Source organism: Pinus tabuliformis, chromosome 6, assembly GCF_031772625.1.
Source record: "Pinus tabuliformis cultivar Carrire ecotype Pingquan chromosome 6, CPIR1, whole genome shotgun sequence".
NCBI lineage: Eukaryota > Viridiplantae > Streptophyta > Pinopsida > Pinales > Pinaceae > Pinus > Pinus tabuliformis.
Genome location: NC_142292.1, coordinates 528,915,906 through 528,935,055, shown reverse-complemented (window position 1 = coordinate 528,935,055; position 19,150 = coordinate 528,915,906).

Sequence of the window (19,150 nt, the reverse complement as noted above, 5' to 3'; positions counted from 1 at the left end):
GACATTCAAATTGGGTATCCAACATGGTGCCTGTTAGAAAGAATAGTGGCGATATTAGGATTTGCATCGATTTCAAAAATCTTAATAAGGCAAGCCAAAAGGACAACTTCCCTTTACCTATCATGGAGCAGACACTACATGCGATAGCTAGTTCTGAACTAATGTCCTTTTTAGACGGTTTTTCAGGATATAACCAAATTCGGGTCCATCCTGATGACAGGCTTAAAACTACCTTCAGAAATAAGTGGGGAACTTATGCTTACCAAAAAATGCCTATTGGACTTATCAACGCAGGAGCTACATTTCAGAGAGCCATGGACATAGCATTCAAATGATTGCTCAATAAATCAATAGTTGTCTATTTAGATGATATTACTGTATTTTCCAAGAAAAGGTCCAATCATTTTCATGATTTAAAACAAATATTTGAACATTGTAGAAGGTATGGTATCCCTATTAATCCAAAGAAATCCTTTTTTGCTCTTAATCAAGGAAAGCTTTTAGGCTTCATTGTTTCAAAATATGGTATCTATATTGATCCAGATAGAATTAAAGAGATTTCTGAAATTCCATTCCCTCATAATAAAAAATCCATGCAGTCATTTTTGGGTCAAATTAACTTTTTTAAACAGTTCATTCCAGATTTTTCCCAGATTATTTTACTATTGCAAATGATGATTAAGAAAAATTTGGTGTTTAAATGGGGACTTGCAGAAAAAGAGGCATTTGATTCCATTAAACAATCAATAATTAACGCCCCTGCTTTAAGCACTCCCAATTTTTCAAGTCATTTTATACTATATACCCTCTCATCCGCTTCGTCTTATGCAGCAGTGTTGACTCAAATTAATGATCAAAACTTGGAAGCACCAATTTCGTTTTACAGCTCAAATCTTCAAGGTGCTGAACTAAATTATTCAGAAGTTGAAAAACAAGCCTTCACTGTATACAAAGCCATTAAACACTACAGACCCTTCCTCTTGAAAGCTCACACAAAAGTTATAGTTCCTTTTTCAGCAGTAAGACAATTACTAGTTCAAAGGGAATTAGGAGAAAAGAGAGCAAATTGGGTCACAACAGTACAAGAATACCACTTGGAAATCAAGCCAAAAAAAATTGTCAAAGGCCAAGGTTTTTGCAGGTTGTTAGCAGGAGCATCCAACATTCAAGAACCTGAAAATACAGAGGATATTGAAGAAATCAATCAGATAAGTATCACAGATCCTGAATCGCAATATGCAGATCTGATTTTCTATTTAAAAAATGGGTACGCTCCTTCTAATCTCTCCTATAAAAACAAACGTGCCATTAGATTAAAAGCGAAAAACTTCACAATTGTAGATGATGTATTGTTTAGGCGAAATTATGATTCAATTTTATTAAGATGCCTAGAAAAACCTGAAGCACAAAAAGTTTTGCAGGAACTACATGATGGACCAGCAGGAGGACATTTTGGAGCTGACACAACAGCTCACAAAATCATTCATGCTGGGTATTATTGGCCCACCTTGTTCAGAGATACTCATGAATATGTAAGGAAATGCCAAAGTTGTCAAACATCCAGTGGGAGACAAAGAAAGCCAGCTTTCCCTTTGCAACCAGTCAACATTGAACAACCTTTTGAGCAATGGGGATTAGACATCATTGGGGAAATCACTCCACATTCATCCAAACAACATAAGTATATCCTTACTGCCACTGATTACTTTACTAAGTGGGTTGAATCAATTCCTTTGAAAACAACGAACTTTGAGGCAATTATGGAATTCATAGACCAGTTCATTATTACTAGGTTTGGTGTCCCAAACGCTCTTGTGTTTTATAATGCATCTTATTTCTTTGGAAATTCTATGTTTGAGTTCGCTATCAAAAGGGGGTTTAAATTGAGGTATTCTGCAAATTACTACCTTCAGGGTAATGGTTTGGTAGAATCTACCAATAAAAAACTTATTAGAATTATTAAGCGAACTATTGAGCAAAATCACAAAACCTGGCATAAATCTTTGATATTTGCACTATGGGCAGATAGAATAACTCAAAAAGCCTCTATAGGCACTTCTCCATTTAATCTAGTGTATGGAAAGGAAGCTGTCATACCAGCCAATTTAGTTATTCGATCCCTAGCTTTAGTGCAGTTTATTGAAGAAAGTCCCTCATCTTCTATTCAACTAAGACATGATCAAATTTTGAAACTAGAAGAAGAAAGGGAAAAAGCTAGAATTATACATGCAAAACATCAACAAATTATCAAGTCATCTTTTGATACAACTTCAACCAGTTCAAAACAATTACAAGTTGGTGATCTAGTTTTGAAATGGGACAAAGCCCATGAGGATAAAGGAAAACACAAAAAGTTCCAGAAAATTTGGCTCGGACCATTTCAAATCAATGAGAAGATAGGCCCTTCTACTTTCACATTGAAAGATCTATCAGGAAAGAGAGATTCTCTTCCTGTTAACGACCTTATCTTGAAAAAATTCTTCAATTGAGGAGGTAACCCCTTCTCCCTTTGTAAATATTTAATTTTCAACTAAATTTCTGTACATAGCTTAGATTTTTAGGATTTTGGAAAAATAAAGTTAGCCTTCCATTGGTCTTTACTATATTGAAAAAGTTTCTCAAAATAAATAGTTCTGATATTTTCTTTTAAAATGGAAGCTTTAAATGAAAGGAAGATTTCTAGGAAATTAGGTATATTTAGATTCTGAAACCCCATTTTATTTTTGTGAACTATTCTCAAGGTTTAGAAGTACTGTAAACCATTTTAATGTTTTTAAGCAGCCTGAAAACGGTTATCAATACAAAACAGATACTGATTCAATCTTAGCATCTTCAGCTCTTATCATGTCATCCATCTTCTCTTAAGGAGAAAATTGTTCATCCCATCCATCAAAGTTATAATTACTCAGAGTGTAATTCTAAAATATATTTGATATAAAAGATAAGAGGTCTTATTACAAGCCTGCTTACCATGATCATAGGGAAATAGTTCAACTGACATTACCAATACTGCATATCAAAACAGGGTAATGGCTTATAATCATAAGACAAGGGGTCTCATCACGAGCCAGCTTGTTTAGTTAAATTACAACTAGTGAATGGCATTGTCAAATAGCTGGCTACCAAACCAGGACAATGGCTTTTTATCTTACAAAATAAAGAAAAAGAAAAAATGATACAAAAATATGAAAACATATTTTGGATTCATTCTTTTTAATTATACTCTGAAATGGATGGGATAATGAATGATCAAATGGTTAAAAGGTATCCCTGTCGAGACTATAGACGTTTGCTGGCAGCAGAGGCTCTACCTATGACAGAGGAGTCATTATAAAGCTAAGTTGGAATTTTTTTTGTTTTTTATCATTAGCAACCATTTAAGGCTAATTTAAAGCATAGACTGTATTTAATTGTAACACGAGAAGAGAATAGCAGAAATAGTTATCATTACATTCAGAATTTATGTTTTCCTAGTTATATTAGAATTTTTTGCTCAGATAAGATTTTCAGATTAAGTATTTTAACATTTCCCAGAATAACTGTTTCTCCCAGTAAATCGCCAATTGTTGTGCTGTACAACAACCACCCATTTCATAAAATTTTTCTTTAAAAATCATAATATGAAATGGGTCCCTTTTAAACATAGATGTTTTTAATAAATTGGTATTAACTCATTATTAGAAAAAACCCTCATCAAAAGGTCCAACTGAAATGTGATATACCTTTCAAACAATGATAAAATAGGTCTTTTAAATAATCATAAAGCTTTTTATTATTACGATAAAGCGATCGCAAGATCACATATCACAATAATAAGAAAAACATATATAAAGACCCATTGAATTACTCCGATCCGAAAAGGGAAATCGCTATCGGATATCGGGGAAAGGCAAAGCACATCGTATATATAAGGCACCCCCCCATTCCTCCGATGCGATAAAAGGTATCGCTATCGGCAATCGGCCGTAGCAATCAATTCATTAACTGTGACACCTTCAAATCTTCCGATGCGATAAGGCGTATCGCCATCGGCGATCGGCGATTTCGCAATAGCATAAGTAATGTGACCCGAGCCCTTTCCCGATTGCGATACATTAAATCAAGGCGCGTGTTTCGAAGCATATTAAAGATTGGCATGCATTATACCACCTTTGGTGATTGAACGATATTTTGGACTATTATTAAAACCTTCCCATTCACATCACCAATCATCAAATGTGATTATCTACCAAATATCCAAGCCACGCTTGAATTGATCATTCACCATATAAACGTTATGATGGATATTTAAAAGCCCCCTTACCATGATTGACAGATGAAGCGGCCAATTAATGAAGCAATTATGTCGATATTTTCCACTTATATTTTATCTACGACAGTTTCACTATAATCTTTGATTATTCGCTAATAGATATAACTCTTTCATATTGGCTCATGCTACCTATTTCCCTGTATCACACTGGTTTTACTTCTTGTGCAGAATTCCATCAAAATAACAAGTTTTAAGCAAATGGGAAAGAAATCCAAGAGATCCGCAGTAGAAGCGGCCCCTACAGTAACAGTCCAACCCACCAGTGACCCAGGACAGAGTAAAAAAGGCCTAATCTCAGACACTACATGTTTCGGCCTTGGAAATACAAGCTGGCAAAGAATCTATAATTTAATTGAGGCAGAAGAACCTGAGGAAGTGTCGGAAGAAGCTACTACAGGTTCAACTAATAAATTAGAAGCCTCCTTGAAAGATTTAGCCGACTCATTTTTGCACAGGATAATAGCTTGAGAGAAAATTCCTCCATACACTTATATAGTCAGATGGGTGGTCGAACAAATTCCAGTTTCAAATAGAACATTTTGCACAATTGACGGAAGAGTTTTTGGTTCATTCTAGCCTGATGACTTAAGGAAAATGTATCATTTGCCCGAACCTGAAAATAAATACAACAAAGCCTTTCTGGAGAAATTCGCAGAGGAGAATGAGACGGAATCAGCCCCGATTAGGAAATGGAGACAGAATCCTGCACAGAAAAAACATGAATCATCGGGTAAGTACTCCGTGGATTCCCTGTCATCTCCTTACTGTTACGCTGGGGCAATGATGTGTAGGATATGGGGAATGCATGATTCAGCAAAGTTTACTATCGAAATGGTTCCTTTAATGGAAGTGGCTGTTAATAGTTATGTCATGGATTGGGCAAATATATCGTCCGATAAATTAGCCTCTGCAATTATTGATTTTAGATTTAATTCACGCAAAACCACCAGGACTATTCCCCCCTTTTATTATAGTGCTTATGTTATGGATATGCTTTGCTTTAATTCCGAATACCCGGTACTTGGGTGGAGATGGGCGCCACAGGACCCTAAGCCAATCCACATTCATCATCAGATGTTATGGAAGGCACATTATAAAGATCACTTGTATCAAATCTGTAATGGTTTCATGTTGCCTATCTATTATGCCATTTTTGATAAGCCTACACCAAGGATTTTCGAGGAGGCAGAGATTGACTTGAATGCTGTAGGGAATTGGTTCAGGGAAGACAAGTTCACATATATAAGGGTGTATGGTAGCCTCACAAGACCCCATGTCCTCCCATTCTATGTACCTGATAAATTGTTGGCACGAGAGTTAGCTTACCAAATAACAACAACAGGAACATACAAAACTCTTAGACTTCTAAAAAGCAGTCATGGCCTATATTCCCTCTGAGATGCGGTGTTTATACTCTACATGATTACAAACATGCTGAGAAGGGGACAAGAAAAATAAATATGCTCAATCTTGCAACCATCCCTAACAGGCAATTCGATCCTCGGAAGGTTGCCTATAATGTGCTTGAACAGGCCAAACTTACTAAGTTTGACCATGAAAAAGATGAATTTGACGACCTATTTTCTTCAGCAGAATCATTGTCTCAGGTTAAAACATTGGCCAAGATAGAATATAATGATGAAGGACTGGTATAATTCAATAGGCTCAAGAGAACAGAGTTTGCAAACTCTGCCTCTGGACTTATTGGCTACTACACCAACAACTAAGTCAAGCGAGCTTGAATAGAAGATTATTGATGAACCTCTTGCTACAGAGAAAATTCCCGGAAAGGGAAAAGAGCCAGAGCAAGGAAAAGAGTAAGAAACAAAGCAGGAGAAAGAGAAGAAGCAGGACAATGAAGTTATTGATCTAGAGGCTCAAATTGATCCCAAACTCCTCAAAGAGTGGCAACAATTTGACTCTATTATAAGCAATCCCCAGCCTTCACAAGGATTCGACACACCTCAAGTAACAGTTGGTCAAGAAACAACAACAACTACGATTCCAATTGAAGGAACCAGTGGCCTATCCATTACCAAAGATGCAGAAATAATTCCTAAAGACCCATCCGATCAGATTGTTTTGCAGATAGAAGAAATACGACCATTAGATGTCTTTTACAGTCCCAAACACAGGGCTGTGGTGAAAGATAGAGGAAAAGGAGGAGACTTGATCAATCTTCTCTTTTACCAGACCAAACAGAGATGGCTAATGTGGTGTGGAAAACGGAATTTAACCCTTCCGATGACCTTACAAAACTTTCTCAGTATGTCGGAGCTTATTCGGCAGCCACCGTGGATAAGGCCTCTGAACTAAGCAATCTACTTAAAGAAAAAGAACAAACAATTGTTTCATTGCAGTCACAGTTGTTTGAAGCATATCTGAAAATAGAACAGTTAGAACATCAAATATCAATAGAGTGGCAGACAAACAATCAATTGAATGGGCAATTGCTCAAAGAGAAACAGAGGATAGACTTGAGCCGGTACAGAAACAAATGGAATTGTCTGAAGCATTGTCCAGATTGAAGGCAATGAATGAACAAAGGAGAAAGACCAAGGATGAGAAAATTGCTCAAGTGTCACAAGAAGTAGAAAAGTTCAAGAGTCTTCCTCAAGTAGCAGAGTTCAGAATCGAAGCTTTACAAATCAATAAGATATTGATTACACAACTAAAACTGCTATGTCATAACATTTCTCTGGTTGAGCCTCTTTGTGAGATTACTACATCAATAGTTGATAAATCAGTTGATGCTAGGCAGGATTTAGAACAGGACGATGAGACCTTAACCAGCTTTCTTGCTTGCAAGACTCCAGCGAAGGACAAGCCGCGAATCTACCTAAAATTCTAGAGTCACACAAAGACATCCTTTTCCTAGAATGGCAGTCACAACTGATGAAGGCAGAGAGAGAAACCTCAAGATGTCGATTATCTACCAGTAATTTAAATGAATTGGTCAGTGACACTCTTTATCTTTCTAACATGATTTCACAGTGCAATCCAAGTAAATTGACATCGGCCAAAGCCTTGGAACAAACATGCAATCAGGAATTGGAAAAGAATGGAAGACTAATTGCTGGCATCCAAAGTTTAACTTGGGATGCCTTTTGGTTTTTCTTAATTAAACCATACAGTCAGAGGGCTGCACTCAAATGTTTAACTGATGCCATCAGTTGCATGATTCCCGAGATCCATGATGCCACATATTCAGCCCAACTGCATTCTCGTCTAAGTCGCCCTCCAGAATTGCAACCGATGCTTGCTATCTGCCAGCTCAAGCCGAAGGGAGATCATCCGAAACAAAGAATCATACTTCTGACTGAAAACAAGCCGATTTTGAGGAGACAGTGATAATTTAGTTGTACCAATTAATAACATTTTTATTTTGTAATTAGTTAGCGTAATTAGTATTTATAGGCCCTTTCATACATTTAGAAAGGGTCCTCAGTTTTTGAATAAACTCAAATCAGTAAGTCACACTATTGTGCTTCTGATCTATTTTTTTATGAAGACTCGGCTAGTATTCTCAATTTTAATGAAGAAAACTTTGATGACATGTGCACTATTGCCTTTTGTGGAAGTGTTTCTAAGTTAGAAGAAGGAATTTGAATGCAATTGATATCAGGAGTGATCCAAATAACATATGGTACTATTATCTATGCTCTTGTGTCATTCTTTTATTTGAATCGACATTTGTTTAAATCTTGCTATCATTGAATATATGTATGTGCTTTAACATCAATCCTTGTACTTTTCACTATTGAATGTCTAAGGACTGTTATTCTTTCAATCATATCTATGTCTATGATATATATGAGGAATAGTGTAATAACGTTTGCTTGATTTCTTTGTTCAACTATTTGGGCTTAGTAATTATCATATGAATAAATATCTTTGTTTACCAACATAGTCATCTATATGCCTGCTTGTGGATGAAGACCATCAAAAGTTATGCTAAAAGAAGAAATTTCCCGGGATAGGATAGTTGTTTATAATTTTACTTTTAGATTAAATCATTCATCCATTACCATTAGACACTACAGAATCAACCATTTATCCATCCTATTTACCAATCATTGGGAAACTGGTCCCATTATATCCAGTCAGAGCCACCACACCAAACGGAAAAGGAGCTTTTAAGGTCCGGACCGGGTGGTTATCCCCGATGTTGTTGCAATGATTTTCGAGGCATCAACAGGGACCTAGATAGAAGCATTCGAAATCTAGCAGGAATATCTACTACTACAACATCCATGACCAAGCTTCTAGCTGGAATTTGGGCTAGTGACACCAAGGATAATTTTAGGGGTGAATGTTCGCCCTTTGGCGAAATTAAGGGGTTTTAAATTTTTAGTGGGCGAATATTTTTTATCATAGTACATTTTTACAAATCACCTCAAATAGCCCACCTTATTTTAATGGAGAGGGTAAAAAAGGTAAAATTAGCCCTTGAAATTAGGACTTAAAACCTTCCATTCACCCATTTTCAAGAATAGGTTTTATTTAAGTGAATCCATTCGCCCATTTTCAAGAATAGGTTTTATTTAAGTGAATCCTATGGGCCAAATACCATATTTATAAAAGAGGTATGGTAAATTAATAAAAATATAAATAAATGAGAGGTATGGTAAATAAATAAAACATTTTTTATATTTACTCCATAAGTCACCTTATATACATGTAAGGGTGTAAACAAATAAAAATATAAGTAAAGTGGAGGTATGGTAAATAAATAAAAATATAAATAAACTAGAGGTATCGTAAATAAATAAAACCTATTTTTATATTTAGTCCATAACCCTCGTTCTATTTATGAAGCCTCAAGAAAGAGGTTTTATTTAAGTGAATCCTATGGGCCAAATACCATATTTGTAAAAGAGGTATGGTAAATTAATAAAAAATATAAATAAACGAGAGGTATGGTAAACAAATAAAACATTTTTTTATATTTACTCCATAAGTCACCTTATATTTACGAACACTCAAAAAATGGGTTATATTTAGGTGAAACCTATGGCCAAAATACTATGGGACAAATACCATGGACTAGATTGTTATTAATACCATGCAAAAAACCATTATTAACCCTAATATTAGAATTAATAAAAATAAAAATGGCACATGGTATTGACCCATGGTATTCACCAAAATGGCACATGGTATTGACCCATGGTATTCACCCGGAATGTAGCCTATTTAAATGAGGGAATTAAACCAGCATGTAGCCTATGCTAAGATTCACTAGGACTTTACAAAGTTTTATTATTTAGTGAAAGAGTCGCCAAGATCTTACAAGATTTTATAATTGAGTAAAATATTCGCCATGCTTGGTGAGAGATTCGCCAAAAAATTATATATACATATTATATTATTGATAAAATCGCCTTCCATTTTTCCTATATACCATGGAGATTCGCCCATTTATTATATTTATAAATTTAGGGGGGGTTCTTAAAATTTTCCCTGAGTGACACTGCCAAATCGTTGATAACCCCTAGACATTTGACCTTGTTTGAATCAAAAGAATGCAAATCCCTGTAAGGTTTGGTCACTTGTATATTTAGTTGCTTCATCACTGACAGAGGCATAAGATTATGTGAAACTCCCGAATTGAACATACAATTATGTAGGAAGAAATCATGAACCAATAGGGAAATATAAAAAGGAGGTATTGAAGAATCTACTTCCTCTACATGTGGACCAAAAACCATTACTGGTTTATCTTCCTGCAGATTTACAGTGTCACTCTCATTTTATTTTAAATTAATAAATTCAACAATCTCCTTTTGATAAGTAGGTTTTTTTGCCAATTGTGTAAGGGGAACTTGTATTATTACCTTTTCCAACTCCTTGGTAAGGCTAAACAAGTGACCTTGTTTAGCAGTTTTTTCATTCTCATCTTCACCTTTCTTCATGACTGGAATTATTTGAGGAATTGAAACAAGTTTCTCCAAAGGAATTTTTCTAGTTTGATCTTGAGAAGACTCACCTCGTAATATTTGTGTCTTGCCATTTGCATTTTGTTGCTGCTTCCCTTTATTTACTTGTTTTGCAGGTTGAGATTCTTGTGGAGTTGCCTTTGGTGAGGAAGTTGAAACTTGCTGCTCACTTTCGTTTTCTTGATTTCTTGATCTTTCTGATCTCAGTTCATATTTCTTATGTAGTTCAGCCTGCATTTAATCAGAGAATTGTTTCCAATATTCATCAATTTCATTTTCATCATGAATAGCATTTGCTTCATCATACACATACTCTTCTCCTTCAATGTTGAGTTCATCTTCATCAACTACATATAATGTAGAAATTTGATTTTCATGTTGTTCTTCACCAGAATTTGCTTCTATATATAATGGTGCTTGAATTGATTTTGATCTTTTCTTTCCTTTTGCAAGATTTGCAAAGGTTGTCTTTTGTATTGGGGATTAAAACTCTTATTAAACTGTGTTTGTCTATGAGTGTTCTTATTTTCTAACTCTAACATATTTAACTTATCTGACATAGCTTCAATTACATTACACATATCCTCCAATGATTGACTTTGAGAGGATTCTATCTTTTCCTTTCCCTTTTCTTGGGTAGGCCGTGTTTCTGGTGCTTTTCCTGCAGCCACCAGATTCGCTTCTATCTCTAAAGTATCTGTTTGGATTTGATCAAGGGTTGGAGCTCTTCTTTCCCTTAATGTGAATCCAAATTTTGATTCAAAAGCCCCTACAAAAGTTGTTTTTGCACCAGCAAGAGGAGGCTTAATCTCTGCTAGGAGACTATTGTACAATTTGTTAAATCTTCTAAAAAATTCGGCCACGGTTTCATCAAAATTCTTCTTTATGGCATTAAACACTGTTAATGAATATCCATGGTCTCTTTTTTCTCCCCATCTCTGAATAAACACACATTCCATCTCTTCCCAAGCAGGAATGGTATTATTGGGAAGCCCTTTGAACCATTTCCTTGCTTCTCCATCCAAGGAATGAACAAAAAGTCTTAGAACAACATCTAAAAGTTCAACATTTAGGCTTTCTGTAAAATTACAAAATACTACTACATGATTCTCTATTGTCTGTTCATCTTCTCTTGAAAAACGTGGACGAGTTTTAAGGTAATCATGTGCCATTTGATTGAAAGGTTGTTGTAGTTGAAGAGGTGCATACCTATTCACTAAGAATGCAGGTGCAGCCATGTTTACTAAACTTTGGTTACCAACAGATGTGGAACTTAATTGAGAGGTAAATGGAATGTGAAAAGGAGGTAATATGGTTATTGGTTGAGGTTGAATAATTATAGCAGGTAAATGAAAAGTAATAGACTCAAAAGATTGATCTTGACAGCTAGGTTCCTGAAATGAAGATGATGAAAAAGATTATTCTCTGTCAGATGAATGTTCAGATAAGTTGTTGCTTGATGCCGAAAATGTAGGAATTGGTCTAGTTGAGATCTTAGACTTCCTAACTCTCCTTGAAACCAGAATTTCAGGATCTAAAAGAGCGTGAACCTTCTTTTGTGAAGTGTCTGATCTTGTATGGGGCCTTCTTGAAGCCAAAGTTATTGCTTTGATTCAAAACAACCAAATATTTCCTCCTCACTGAACAACTAAAGGAAAATATTGAAACCCAGGGAAAACTCTTCTTATCTTCTTTCCCTAGCAACAACACCAATTACTGTTGTTCCTTAAGAAACCAATTTCCTGGTTGTGGGGAAATTGTGCTTAAGACATTAATAAATATTATTTACTGTCACTTATTGTTTGTTGTGTCTTTAAATGAAGGACTTGAAAAACTTGGTCTTTAACTCTTAATACATGTATGACCAGAACATCTTAGAAGGCCATTTGTTTCTAGATATAAATGATCAATGAAGAAAGTTTAAAGGAGAAGTTAAATATAATATGTTGATCTTTCACAAAAAATAATATCTGTAACTTAGAGGAACTATGATGATGAGAACTGAATTATAGACAATATACTGGTCTTTCAAAAACTATTATCTGTAGCTTAGAAAGGGAAGTGAGGACTTCAAGTATAGGAGTGCTCTTTTAAGGAAGTTTAACTTTATCTACATAAGAAAATAAAGACCTGTAGCTTCATTACTATACTTGAAAAGAAGAAAACATAGCAGGACACATGACAAAGAAGCTTACAAAATTATATGCAACAACTCATGGAAACTTCTGATTCTTTCATTAATCAATGATGATATCAGGAATACAGTGGCCTAGTCTCCCTCTTGCCTTATCTTTTTTCAAAATATATTTCAAGTGATTTTTTGAATGAAACAGTGAATGAAACAAACAACAAAATACATGTTACAACACAACCTATGATAAATGCAAGCCACAACCTTCTTTAGCCAACTATCTTATTTTTCGTAAAATTTACAAAGTAATGATATTGGCCTACTTCAATTACAAAAATCATAAAGAACCTGGTTTGTTGTCTCTTACAACTCCTTCCTCTCTTCTCCGTATCCACACTCACAGTTGTGCTCTTGTTTGCACCTTCAACTTTGCTACTCACACTATTGTTCTATTTTTCCTTGAATGTTAGCACACCACAAAATACACAATCTCTCATTTAGACCAGAGATAGCAACGGTCCACACAAGCACCCCTATTTATTTTACTCCACATATCATAGTTTTTATTTAAATGCATCACACAAAAAAATGTAATTTTTCAACTCATCATTCACCCCACATGTTCTTCAATATGGTCACTGGTCTTCAACTAAGAACATGAGTATGGGAACTCTTACCAAATCACATGGCACTCTAAGACTCTCCAAATATATTAGCACAACATCTAAGATATTAATTACACATAATGGATCTACTTGCTTATTTAATTTGATTTCCACTTCCAAATTGAACATTGATTGTGCCTTTCTTTGCTTAATACATCTAAAATACTTGGTTCATTCAATTTTTGTATGGCATAGAGCGTACTATGTCTTTCCAACCTTTCTTTAGACTTGAAGTTTTCTCCAACACTATACAGATCATAAAATTTGATGGGATCTCAAGTATTCTCTAGATATGTGAAAGGATTTCTTCCATTAAATACGAAAATGCACCAGGAGTACTTCATTTGTCATTTGGATGGATTACAAAGAAAATCCATCAATGAAATAATGCGCTTTACTAAATCCATTGATCAATATATGTGAATTAGTACAACATAATGTCATCATCCTTAATTCCTTTGCATGAATGAGATTCTTGTGGTTCAAATATTAATTCCAACGTTTCCAATATTTAGCATAGGTTTCAATATTTAGCAGGCATTTAAATTTTGATAGAACAACCATCGTTTTTCACATTTATGCCAAATATTTTTGATTCCACCTAAAATGGCCTTAAACCCAAATATGGGATTACCTTTCAATGTTGGTCGAGAGGTAGGATGTTATACTACATTACCTGGTAAGTGCATTGAATGTTTAGACTTGCTTAGAGGCCCAACTAGCCTGAAGGCCTCACTCATGATCATTTTCTTTTGGATTTTCGCCAAACATCATTTAAATAAATACACATGAAAACCTTCACAAAATGACTCACTAGTGCAAAATTCAAGGTCCTACCACATAATTGGATAAGGTCATTCCTGCATCATGTTGGCATCATCAACACCATGTTGTGACTCTTGGGTGGTTATACGTGTCTCTGGATTTGGCCCACTTGGCCTCCTGAAAATGAGAAAAACATAGGAAACGATTCGCATGCCTTGAGTTCCATGTCTCCCTATAATGACATCATTCGGCCACCTTTGTTTCCACATGTAGTTGGTCCCACATAGGTCGGGGGTCTGGGGTAGGTCCTTTGTAATCCTTCCGAAACCTCTCAATTGGGCCCATATACCAAATAGGCCAAATATTGAGTGTGCGTTATATTATTTCCACAACTAGTCCCATGTGTTTTACGTTGTGCCAGGGGTGGGGGGGGGGTCATAGGGGGCGACAGTCCCCCCCTGTCAGGGGGTTTTCAGAGGGACGATAGCCCCACTTCACGAGGTTCAAGGAAGCAACCCAAGAAATTTTTTATGCGGACCCAATAATAGTTGGGCCTACCCAAGGATGTGGGGTGGGCTCAAAGATAATGGGATGACCTACCCAAAGTTTTTTGCATGGGTTTTTCACATGGTTTTGGGCATGATGGTTTTCTTCCCATGGTATTTTGTAGATCAGATGAAGGGAATTACAATTATGTTCTAATCTAGTGTTAATACATTCAAGTTTATGATATATTTGACATGTATATATATGTATTGTAACATTGAAAGGAATATAATGAAAAATAAATCTTGTAGTGCTGGTTTTGGGATCCAGGGGAAATGTCTATGTATATTTGTTTAATATTCTCGCCATTGTTTACTTTTCTATTTTTTGAAGAATTCATTTGCAAGTTATTTTTGTACAAGGTTAAAACCTACACCAAAGGCCCAACTAGGATGATACACTTTATTAAAGGGTCCCACTTAGTCGAGATTTGGGGATCGGGGTGATTTCCACTTCACAATTTTGGTGTGTAGCTCCACCCACTGGGAGCTCAACTGGGTCAGGGGTTTGGGCCCAACTTTCTAGAGGTTTGACTAAATGGGGATTAGGGCCCAATTGTCCTTCTCTGTTTCCCCAAAGTGGCTTGACCTTTTTAGCCTTCTTGCTGCCAGACATCAACTTCCCTTATCTCTTTCATCCTTGGAAATTTTTTAGGCTATCATATACCATTGGAAAGCTCTTTCCGAGCATTATTTAATTGTGTCATTTCCATAATTATCTGAGCTGATATCATTGTAATAGCCCTGGTTAAAAATCCATGTTAAAATATATAATACCACAATCATGGGACATGTATTCTAAGTTGAATGGTCGGCAAGATATCCTAGTTGGTGTTCATTCAGTTTATTATGGCTAAGGAAATTGGCAAAGGAAATGACAAAGGCTTTGGAAATAATGGAAATTAGGAGACAAGGAAAGTGAAAGGTCACAAGTTTCATGTGAGGATGAAATTGAAGGAAAATAATGGAAAATGAAGAAAATAGAGGCCTTATTAATAAAAAGGCTTTTAAGGATCAATGTGTAGGCTTGGTTAGTTTAGTTTTGGAGCTCTCTCTCTATTCTCTCTCTCTCTCATACTCTTTGACACTTAGAGTTTTCTTGTAGCTCTCTTGGAGATTGTGGAATACTTGGATTTTTGGAGAAAGAAGGCAGAGGAAGAGAAGGATAGCGTAAGAGGACATTAGGGTGAGTAGCTACAATGGGTTTTTCTTATAGGTATCGAGTTGCATGTATGCTTTCTTCACTAGTTTTGGCATGCATGACACATGCATGTGGTTTCTTGGTTATGATATCTCATTGGCTTGGAGGACTTACTGGATTGATAGTGGATTTTCCTAGCCTTGCAATTTCCTGGATAGTCATGGTGTTGTGGGTTTATTTCTTTCCTTTTCTAGTTGGTTCTCATGCTTTTTTAGCTTGGATTGAGTTATTATTTCTTGGAGCCTTGGTTGGGAAAATGCTCTAGAAGCCCTGTAATGTCTGTTGGTGTTTAGCTATGAATTATGAATTTCACCCTTCTTCACATTTATTGTCAACCCAGGGTTCATTAATTGTTTCAAGGATACTGTGCAAAATCTATGAAGGCCATAGGTTCCCTACCCAGCATTGATCATTCACAAAGTACAAGGTCCAACAAGCATAATAAATGGAGTAATAGAAAATTAATTACAGTAACAACAAATTGAAGTACTAGTAGTTTAAATTCACAACAACTCAAAAATCCAATAAGTCATTAATATCAATAGGAAAAACAATCATAAAAATACAACCAACATAAATCTATGCACACAATTAATCCAACAACACCTGATGAGGAGAGTGGGCCCCAACCTCTGATTAGGGCTGTGGTAGAGGACGAAGATCACATGAAGTTTACGAAATCAGAATTTTCATTAATCAAGAAGGAAATACAATATAAGTCTGTTGTTACACCTCTCAGATCCCCCCATGCATTTTTGCTCTGTTAACCCTTACTTATACATTGTATCATTACATAATTAGTATTCAAAAACCTTAGGAATTATGGAAGCCTTGTCTTCTCACAAATATACAATAATCATTTGAACATAAACAAAATGTAAAAGATAGTAATCATGTCGATCTATCAGCGCCTCGTCGGTTGAACATTGCTACAACCCCTATCCTAGAATAGCACTGCGAGCTCACTAACAGTCATTACGCTGGTTCGTATCTTGATGGTCATCATTATCTTGATTCTGCAAAGGAACTTTCATTAGCATGTTGTATAAGCAACGTTCCCCTAGGACTACATTTCATTGATCAATATTTGAAAAACACATACCAAATGGATATACCTTCATTGTTTTGAGACATGAATTGACCTAACAAAAGCTATGGAATGGATAAGGTGAAATGGATAAAAGTAAGTGAAAATGAGAACTTTTATCGACCAACATCTCCCCCCAACTGGCTTGGTTGCATGTCCTCATGCAACTCGTTTCCTGCAAAGTTCAGGGTTAGGTCCATTATGGCTAACGTGGAGTTGTGTAAGATCATATTGTTTGGCCATTTTTGTCCGGGGAGTTTTAAACCCATCCGAGTGAATGATATCCTTCGACCAGTCTTCATATTCCTCATAAGTCAGTCCATACTGCTAAGAAGGCATCCAAATAATGGGAAATTGGAACCTCAACTCTATCTAACAGACCTCACAGTGTTGTATGTAGGTGATATAACGTGGAATTCTCTTTAGTGCTATGGAAAAATTGGGGGCCCCAAGAGGTTCTCGCGCCAGTACTACTGATGATGAGAGCATCCAATGATTTAGACAAGCATCCTTGGCTTCCTCTTGACAGGTGTAGATTTACCTCATACACATTTCAACACACCATTTTTGTGTCCTCAACATCTGGTATTTTCGTCATTCTAGTTGAACGAATCCTTGTTGTCTATTATAAATATCAATGGACTGAAAGTGCTCCATTCTAATCATAAGTGGGAAATTTGCTTGATTTTCCTGGAATGTGTCAAAATCCTTCTTCCATTTAACCTGATTAATAACGAAGGACGTTAAGGATCTTAACTAAATGTATCCTACATATGGTACTATATTGAATGACTGATGAGTTTCCATAATGTAATTATGAATATATAACTCACAAAACAAATGTTGATTTATTTCATTGTGAGTTCTCAAAATCCTCAGGAACTGCATTGAGTATTCTATATCATGGCTTATCTCCTGGTGGGTACTTTCCAGACATAAAAACATATATTTCTCATGGAGGAAAACGGCATAACATTTAGGAGGGGGCCTACATGCCATTATATGTTGCGTCAAGGTGAACATCTCATCCTTGTTTGCCTTCTGTAACTGGACCCGCCCCTGCAACTCTTCAATCTTCTTCTATAGCTTTTCTTTCTGTTGTTTTGACTTCTCCACCTAGGTGATATTATCGACCACCACTCTTGTTGCATTCTCCCATATATTATTTACTCCTTTCAGGTGAGCTTCTATGGAAATTGATCCACACTGAAAACTGGAAGCAGTGGCCCTCCATTTTTGAATCTTTGTTGTCAATAGGAACTCTTGAGCCTCTACCACATGGAGAAGTGACTCAGTTTGCGTAGATGTTGAGGATGTCTCCTTATCCTCTATCTGCACTTCCATCAAAGATATTCTATCGATTCTCGGGGTTGCGGTATCTTGATTAGTATTATTTTTTCACTTTCTTTCCTGTTTCTACGACCGTATTACCTGTTTCCTTAATTTAGCAATTTCCATTTTTAACTGAATGTTTTCTCTGAACAATAATTGATATTGGCTCTGGATGGGGTCTTTCCTTTTCGCAAGCTCCTCGACAAATTCTTGTTTTACGAAAAACTCCTCCATTTGTCTTGAGGCCAATATTGTGTTTGGTGGAGTATCATCAACAAATTCATTGATTAGTTCCTACTTTACTACCACTTCCTCTACTTGTTCAAATGTTGGTAGTCATGGGGTGGTTTCAGTGCCCCCTTTTGCATATTCTGGTACCATCAAATTTCTCTCTAATTTATCAAGATCTCATACTAATTCATGGGGAATAGTACCTTCAATATCTTCTTCCTATAGTCATTCTGAGGCCATAATCGCTTCTTTGACTTGCTCGGGAATTGACATTGATTCCTGTGGAATAGTGTTAGCAGTGATTTATTCTTCTATCCATTCAACGGTTGACACCAGTTCTTATGGAGCAGTGTCAACAACAGTTTCCCCTTCTATTTTCTCAAAAATCGAAACCAGTTCTTGTGGAGTAGTGTTGAGGGTCGCCTCTTCCTCCATATGCTCAGTGGTTGACTCTCATTCTTATGGAGAAGTATCAAGGTTGGCTCTTTCTTCGGTAATTACCCCGAAAAATGTCAATTTTCGAGGAAATACATTTTCTTTTGTTGCATAGGTAGGGGTGCGAAATTTCCTCACCCCTCTCAGAAGGGAGGCCAGGAGTGGAGAACGAGGGGTAACATCCTCAATTTCCATTATATTAACATCTTCTACTTTATTTTTCTCAGATCCACTACCATTCCTCACATCATCTTGTTGATTTATAATCTCTTCATCCCCCTCTTTCTCTACTCCCTCCAGTACTTGTTCCATCACTTCCTCCTCCAATAATTCTTCTTCAGCCCTTACTAGCGTCATGGCTAGGACTTCCTCTTCTGATAGCTCAACTAGTTTCTCCCAAGTCACAAGGTTTTGTAATAGGGAATGTATCACCAATAATCTGATGAGTCCATGATTTTTAAGGACTTCCAATGGTCGACGTGACCGACATGCATACTGAGCCATTAA